This window comes from Alligator sinensis, unplaced genomic scaffold (genome assembly GCF_000455745.1).
Source record: "Alligator sinensis unplaced genomic scaffold, ASM45574v1 scaffold781_1, whole genome shotgun sequence".
Taxonomy (NCBI): domain Eukaryota; kingdom Metazoa; phylum Chordata; order Crocodylia; family Alligatoridae; genus Alligator; species Alligator sinensis.
This window is the reverse complement of record NW_005841845.1, coordinates 3,285,216-3,293,851: the sequence shown is the minus strand read 5'-3', so window position 1 is coordinate 3,293,851 and position 8,636 is coordinate 3,285,216. Positions and strand designations below refer to the sequence as shown.

General features: G+C 44.1%; 1 protein-coding gene across 1 annotated transcript in view; it reads left to right on the top strand.

Annotated features, from left to right (window-relative positions):
* Window positions 1-8,636, top strand: part of LOC112550697 (microtubule-associated serine/threonine-protein kinase 2-like) — an 80,310-nt gene that overhangs the window by 71,467 nt on the left and 207 nt on the right. The gene's annotated exons all lie outside the window — the stretch shown is intronic.

Genomic DNA, 8,636 nt, shown 5'->3' with positions numbered 1-8,636 from the left:
GGGGTGAAAAGCAACCTGTTCAAATTTGCTGATGATACCAAAATCTGGGGTGAGGTGGGCATGCTAGTAGGGAGGGAAAGACTGCAGAAAGACCTGGATAGGTTGCAAGGGTGGGCTAACAAAAACAGGACGCATTTCAATACAGGCAAGTGCAGGGTGCTGCACTTGGGCAGTAGCAACCAGCAGCACACTTATAAGATGGGAAAGTCCCTTCTTGAGAGCACGGAGGCAGAAAGGGATCTTGGAGTCATCATTGACTCCAAGATGAACATGGGCCGACAATGCGAGGTCACGGTTGGCAGGGCTAACCAGACCCTATTGTGCATCTCGGGTAGGGCCAAGGAGGTGATCCTCCCCCTCTACGCGACGCTGGTCAGGCCGCAGCTGGAGTATTGTGTCCAGTTCTGTGCGCCCCATTTCAGGAGGGATGTGGACAGCATGGAGAGGGGCCAGAGGAGGCCACCCGCATGATCCGGGGACAGCAGGGCAGACCCTACAATGAGAGGCTACGGGACCTGAACCTGTTCAGCCTCCACAAGAGAAGGCTGAGGGGGGACCTGGTGACCGTCTATAAACTCACTAGGGGGGACCAGAAGGGTTTGTGGAGACCTTGTTTCCCCTAGCGCCCCCGGCATAACAAGGAATAACGGCCACAAGTTGTTGGAGAGTAGGTTTAGATTAGACAGCCGTAGGAACTACTTCACAGTCAGGGCGGCTACGATCTGGAACCAACTTCCAAGGGAAGTGGTGCTGGCTCCTACCCTGGGGGTCTTTAAGCAGCGGCTTGATGCCTACCTGACTGGGGTCAACTGAGCCCAGTTTTCTTCCTGCCCAGGTAGGGGGTCGGACTTGAAGATCTACAAGGTCCCTTCCCACCCGACTTCTATGATTCTATGATCAGCAAAAGCCATCAAGGAACAATGTCCTTCATCAGGCTACCTAGGATAGCTGTTGATTGTTTGATAGTTCCTTAGATAAATCAATGGCCCTGATCTTTAACATGATCTTTCCATGACACAGTGGTGTCTTCTGTCAAATTCCTTATGATTATAGGCAACAGTGGACTCTTGATAACAGGATGTCTTCCAGAACAGCCGTTATGATGTGGGGAGCATTTTTAGTGTGCTGGATTTCTGTGTTATAGTGGGACTTAAAGGGCGTGTGTACACAGGATGCTTTAATGAATATTAGCTTAAATGAATGCACGTTAAGGGCATGTGTCTACACGTGTGCACCCTTAATGCATATTACAAATAGTGAATTTAGGCTGTTTGGGCATTTTTATATATGCAAGTTCTGTATAAGCAGTGAAATGCATGTCAGCACTGAGAAAATGGTGATGGTTCAGTTTTGAACTAAAACACACAGGTATTTTAGTGCAAACGTGCACTGCCGCTGTTTTCTGCACATTGATATGCATTTCGCTGTTTACACAACTGCATGTGATGCTGCGCAGCGTGTGCCAGCTCGTGTGCAGAGCAGACCCACTCGAGTCTGCTCTGAAGCGGCAGATCTCCAGTGCATCACGGGACCAAAAAATATGTGTATAAATGCCCTTCGTGCCTAAACTTGATACCTGCAAATATGAATAGTTAAAGTGCATTAATGCCTGTCTAGATGCATTGAAGTGCATTAACACTGTGTGTGTGCACTGACTTGGGACCAACTTTAGTCCCAGGTCAGTCTACACACAGAACGTTAATGCGCTTTAATGCCTGCAAATGTATCCGCCTGTCTAAATCCACTTACTGCGTGTTAAGCTAATGCACATTCAGTTTAGGAGCACTTAAACGCGTGTGTAGACATGCCCACAGTGTGTCCTCCTCCTGCACCCAAGTCGTCATGGGTCCTATTCCACAGAGCTTCACTAATAGACACAAGTAATGCATGGTAGGAGTGGGAGAGTGATAGCTCAGTTTTCAGGTTTGCAGCCTGACGGTCATCACCTGCGCAGTCTAGAATACATGGATTTGTCTGTTATGTGTACATGTTAAGTGTGTCCGCACATGCTTGGGTGTTGCCATCACTTAATGGGGTTGCATGTGCTGTGCTTTCAAAGGTGCATGATTTGTGAATCCAGTCCTTTGAAATGCTGCATGTACTGCAAGGCACCCAGCAGCTTCAGTGTCAAGTCAACTTCAAGTATAAATGTTAATAGTGGCTAAAACTCTAAAATCTTAGCGGTGCCCCTCACAAGAAAGTAAGTAGGCTCTTCTTCTTCTGAGAGAGGGCAAGTGGGAAAACATGGAAATCACTGCAACAATATTTTCTTTTGAAAAAAACTTAGCAGCAATTTATTTATTTTCAAAAACATGAATAACGGTGGTCGTTGTCGTTAAATGATCTGACCAGGGTGTGCTTCTATCAACCACTGCACATGCCGGGTCTGTGCTGAACTTGGAGATGCTAGAGAATTGCTTAATGATGTAGGAGTAGTTTGGTTACCTTCATTACTTCATGGCCTGGATATTGTCAAATACTGTTTAGGGGACTTGCAGCTGATGCCATGCCTGGTCCTAGATTTTGAGTGCTCAAAACAGTCTTTTATAAATGTTGGTCGTATTAACCTGTGCTTAACTCTAGGTTGAGAAGAACTGATGAAGCCATTTGCAAAACATTATTCCGTAAGTGGACCTATTTCTGAGCAAATAGGTTGCCTTAAGGCAGGGGTATCAAACCCACCCTGTGCCCCAGGCTGGATCCTGGCTGTGGGGCTCCTTGCTGGATTGCATCTGCAGGACTAGTGGCAGTCGCAGTGGGGCTACTAGCCACAGCTCCAGATACCTTGGACCCACAATCAGCTGAGTTTGGCCTGTGGGCCACGTGTTTGACACCCCCACACTAAGACATGCCATTAGTAAACTAACAGTAAAATTGCATGCCATTACTACATAAAATTGGTAAATCGACTTTCACCATGCCGCCCTCCAGAGCAAATCGTAAATCACTGCTGTGAACTAGAATTTAGGCTCAGGACACATTTTCACTTCACTTATAACTCTTTAGAAATGGATGATGATGGGAAATTGAGAGACTGAGAATCAAAATGTGTGTCACATAGATATAAATACATCTCTTTTGAAAACCAATTTTCAATTTTTTTAGCCTGGTAGGCTTTTATTTTTTATTTTTTTTTAACTGCCAGCTGCAAGAAATAGGTGTTGCTATGGAAACTACTACCACCAAATCCCCAGGAGAAATCCAGTGTTGGTTTATTTGGAACAAAACTTTCTTTTTCATGGCTTTTTAAACACTTGTGGGTGCCATTCATAAGTTTTCTGTGATGTCATTCTGGCGAGTGTCTCGGTTTCTATGTACTAAACCGTGCATCCTATGTGTCAGCCTTGCAGAGTGTCAGATGGCTTCTTCTGTAGACATCAGCAGATGTGGGGCTGGTCTTGGAGAAATGTTCTGCACTGGCCTCCAGGCCCGGTTTTGGATTTGGGTTCTCTTGCGTTTCTTAGGCTAGCAAGATTGTGAAGAGAAGCCAACAAAAACTTCCTTCGCTCCTGTGGGTGGGAACGGGGAGATGCAAGAATAGCCTTCAGTGCCAGTGAATAAGTGCAGGATTCAAACGGAGGTCTCGTTAAGTCCTCTGCTGAAAGGAAAGAGGCTCAGATTTAGATGCTTGTAGATAAATAGCGTAACATATAGGAGGAAGAAGGCAGGGCCGGGCCATGCCTTAGGGCGCCTGTGCATGAGCACAGAGGCTGCTCCATTGCGCTGTAATTAGAGTGCATCAGAGCAGCCTTGTTTGACCAAGTCTGCGGGAGCGTGGCAATTACTGCACTCCAGCAGCCTCCTGCGTCTCGTGTATCAGCGTTCCTGTGCTTAAAAAGGCAGTGGGAGTTCAGTTCAAGCACCCTCGCCACCCTTTTTAAGCATGGGGATGCTGATACACAAGATGCTGCGGGCCCCCAGCATGTTTAAAAATGCCCTTAGAGACTAGCAAGAGGAATCCTGAAATCTAAGAATGCAGTGCATGATTGCGGAAAGCCAAAAATGAAACAACCACCATTTAAAATGGAGATCTTTTTAGTGGTAGGTGCCCCTGCAGAATAAGCTGCTGCTAATTGCTTTTATGAGTTAAGATGCTGAAGGTGACTAAATGCAAGGTTCTTAATGATACATTTATTATGCCCTTCTTAAGTTTCTGTTGTGGCATACTGTCGCCTACGGTTGTGATTACATTTTATTTTTTCTTTGGGACCTAGAGTTTATATTTAGAAATATTAAACCATCAGAATTTGTTACAGGAACATTTTGTTTAATCCGACAAGTTAGGAGTACTGTTATCATGAACTTTTTATTTATAGGGTTCTTAAATAAAGATAGTGTTGAAGAGAAATGGTGAAGATACTTTAAATTTCAGTGATCTTAACATGTATCGTTTTTGTAAATACTATTTTTTGAAATCTTAGCCTGAAAAATCTATAATATAGATAACTTGCCATTTCTCGTGTCTGTACCGCCAGCAATCAGAGTTCAGCACTGGCTTTCTTTGTGATCACTGCCGTAGGTTATTTCATATTTCTAGAACGGCTTCATTGCTCGCGCATGGAAACCAAACACAGCCAACCTTTGTTTAACTTAAGGCCTATCAACCATGACTGTGTTTTCTCTTAATTAGTGTAATCAACTATTTCGTATTAATGAGTAACTCAAAATAACATTCTTAATGGGAATACTTCTTGAAACTGAATTTCTGTATGTAACACTGAGGTAAGAAGAATTTGCTTGAGGTCGCCTCAGTGAGGAAACACTGGTAAATATGAATATGAAGCGATATTTGAAATTTTGGAACTAGCCACGTGATTTTTTTTTTTCATATTTCTAATAAACATTTATAATTACTCATAAAGGAGGATGTTCACACGGCTGGAAACTTGGAAAAGAGACTGTTATTAAAGAGAAATGTTTCCTGGCCAGGATAATTCCATTTTTTTAATGTTCATTTGTAACTCTCAAGCTTACCAGGAACTTAATTGGAACAATAGATCAGATCCTTGTTGAAACGGCTCCAATCTTAATGTCATAGAAATACACTGGCGGTATTGGCAGTGGTGAGGAAGAAAAGACGGTTGTAAGCAAGGAGAAAAATTTGGGAAATATGATTAAGCAGCTACTCACGCATACACATGTCTCGGCAATTTTAATATCCTGCTTGCTTCTGATTTTTGTTAAAAATGTAATTCAGGTAATGCTGCAGAAATGATACTAAACTCATCACTCCACAGTTGACTCGTAATCTTGGTTTGGACTAGCCAAGGAAGTGGTGACGTTATCGCCGACGGGGGATGTTCTTACTCTTGCAACGAACACTTGTAGCTGCGCAGAATATCTTCCACTCCGGTGGGTGTCTGCATAGATGAGTCCTCATCAGGGGCTTGGGTTGCAGGGCTAGGATCTCTAGTTGATTGTAGGATCAAGCAGGATGAGAAGTTGAACTATGAAAAGGAACAAACACTTGTGCCATTTACTTTGGGAATTAGAAAATGGACTGAGAAAATACCCTGCACAGTAAGAAGTGCTCACAAATGCTGGAATGGGAAAAAAGATCAAATATGTTACCAGGGCAGAAAAATACCTGCTAGCTGCCGTCCCCAGAGTATTTGTTGTTAGGATGACTGTTCTGATAATTTGCTAAAGGTGTGTTGACTTCATTTTTCCTCCATGAGGAGTCGGGTATCGGAGCCAAGTGCTCTACTTTCAACTCTGGTGAAGAATTAAAATGCCAGTGGCCAATTCTCTTATTTAAAGAAGAACTTTTTCCAGCAGCAGCTCTCTGCATTGAATTATAGAGGCTATTCTAAGCATGTGTATCTTTGTGAGATAGTAGACTATAGCAGGGATATTTCTTGGGCAGGGAGGGGAAGTGGGGCAGGACAGGCAGGGGTATCTTTTCCTTTTCTCCTGCGGTAGTGGTGAGAGGGTATCAGCATGATGGGCATGTCTGTTGCCAGAAGAATGTGGTGAACAGCCCTCGGTGCCTTTGGCAATCCCCGATATTGCTATGTAGACAGCATGGCCGTCATCCTTCTCAGCCGCTGGCCGTGTAGGATGCATCGCTGGCAGTAATGTCACCACAGACTCTCCCTGAGCCGTGCCGGAAAGCCCAGGTTTACAAGAGAAGCCAGGTTTCTCATGTAACAGCAGAGCATGCTGCTGCCATGCTCCCAGGCCAGCTTTTTAATTTGCTTTTCTCTAACAGTCCTTGCTACATAAGCAGTCCCACTTGCCACTTTAATGAGAAGACATGTCCTGCAGTGAAACAGCATATATTTTGCTTTTAGGCTGATGCCATCAGCCTAGAAAGTGTTTATAGAGTGCTGTTTGATGCTCTTTATCATCTCTGCTGACGATACTAGTGGTCCTGAAGAGACGGGCAGACTGAGAGAGAGCTGAAAGGTAGTGATTGTTCTAACAGGCAATTAATTAAATACATGACAAGTGAAAAATTTAAAAGAAATTACCAATATTGTCCTGGGGCAGATATTGTCTACACATATTATACTTTAAGTAATAAATGGTAAATATGATGCATCTCTGAACCCCTCAAATCTGTTTGCCAGCTAGTGATGACCAACAGTAAAATTCAAGTAAGTGCTATTGCATCAAGAGGTCAAAGGGCAGTCTGTTAAAGGTGAAGAGGAAATTGCAATGCATTGGTTTGCAAGTGTGTACCAATACTTTCCTTGCGATGTTTTTGTTGTTCCATTTTGTGACGGGAGCGTTTCGTGTCATACGAGTACTCCCGGGGCGTCTAAAGTTTACCGGTGATGTTCTGGAGTGATGGGCGCGAAGCAAGTGTTGTTTTAGGATTTTAGGAACGAGAATCTAGCGCTTCATAAACTGTAGCATGATGGCAGCTGATGCATGTCTGGCAAATCAGAGGGCAGCTATGTAGAGGTGGGAAACGGTGTTGTGTTTCCTTGTCCCAAGTGTGTCCTATTAAACAGATATGGTCCAATATAAGAAATCCTTGCCCCTCGCATCATTTCTGGACCATCATACAACATCGCTCTTACATTACTGTATCCCATTAAGTCCTCCGATGAGGCTTGTTTTAAAGGAAGGGCATAGTGTAGAGATTTATGATCGTCTGCGCAGTACAGTGCAGTGCTCTGCCGGTGCCCATACCTTAGCTAGTTTACGACCCTGCTGAGAAGCCGAGTATGTTAGCCTGAGCGGCCCACAGTTCAAACGCGGTTATTCTGTTTCTGCTCTGGGTGTGTTGTGTTGACACTTGCTGTACGTCTACATCCGTACATCTCGTTACCACCGCAACTTTTCTTCTGATACTACACTACCCAAAAGTCACACTTCCATAGACGATGAAGAAGGGTTGCTAGGAAGACTGATCTCCATATCTGGGGCTAGGAAGGCATTTTACTCCACGGTCAGATTGGTACAGACTGTGGAGGTTTTGGCCTTGCTCTGTAGCGGGCGTCATGGCCCTGTACCTGGGACCTCTTGAGCATATATTGACACTATTTCAGGATGCTGGCTGCCGTGGTTCCCCTGCTTTACTTGTGGCAGGTTAGGGCGGTAGGTCTGTGTTATATAAAGGTTGAGGGCAGTCTTATGCAGAGTTTAGACTGTGGTTGTTTGGGATGGTCTGGATAGGGTGCTGCTAGGGGTCGGACTAGATCACTGGTATTCAACCCATCGTCTGTGGGCCCCTGGGCTAGGTGACCTCTGGAGGTTGCTTCCTGCCCTTCTTCTCTGTGGAGGTCCCTTCGTGCCCTTCTTGATTTTACTGTTCGGTTTGCCTTCCGTAGATGCCTCCCTTGCAGGTGATCCGTTGTCCTGCCTTGGATGTCTGCCTTGCAAGCAGCGAGTACGCCTTTTGTTTGCAAAGACACGAGCGTCTCTGCAGAGCTGAGAGAGAACCGAACAGAACGAAAGCTGCTTTGAAAGCCAGTAAACGAGGGAAATTCAAATGATGTGGAACTGATCCCTTTTATTTGACTAATTTCATGTAGCTAATCACACTCGAGGAAGTTAAAGTACATATTTCTAGTCTGTCAAAACGCTATATTTATAGTGTAAATAACGTGCTGCAGACTTCCTTAAGTCAGCTTGGTTTATGAGCTGTGAAATCACCATCCATTTGGAAAGTTTATTACAAAGCATTTTTACTTCGAAGTGACAATACTGCCAGTGCTAATGAAGACTGACAGCGCACAAAGCTTCAGACGTCCACGTATATCGCGGGAGGAGGGCTCTCGTTTTGGGGGGTGGGGGCTGCTTGTAAAGCCTTTTTAACGTGAGACTAGATGGATTTCTTCCTGTAACTTTAAATTAGTTTCACAATTTTATTCATGATCCTGATGTAAAAAATGGATACTATTTATTCACTAAGCTTATGCAGACATTGGCTTTGTTAGCTTTTCAGTGCAAAGTAAGGCTAATTCCAGTTTCATTTGATTTCCAGGAATGTAACAGTTCACGTGAATGCTTCCATCGGATTAAGTTTGCTTTTTTGTTCAGTCAAGATCCACTCTGGTTGCACTTCTAGCCATGAATGTTTAACAAATTCTCTTAAGAAGGTGGATTTTGTACTTCAGTACGGTGCAAATGGTTTGTGGTTTCTCTAAGTTAATATGTTAATTTATGTCTGCTAGTATTGCTGA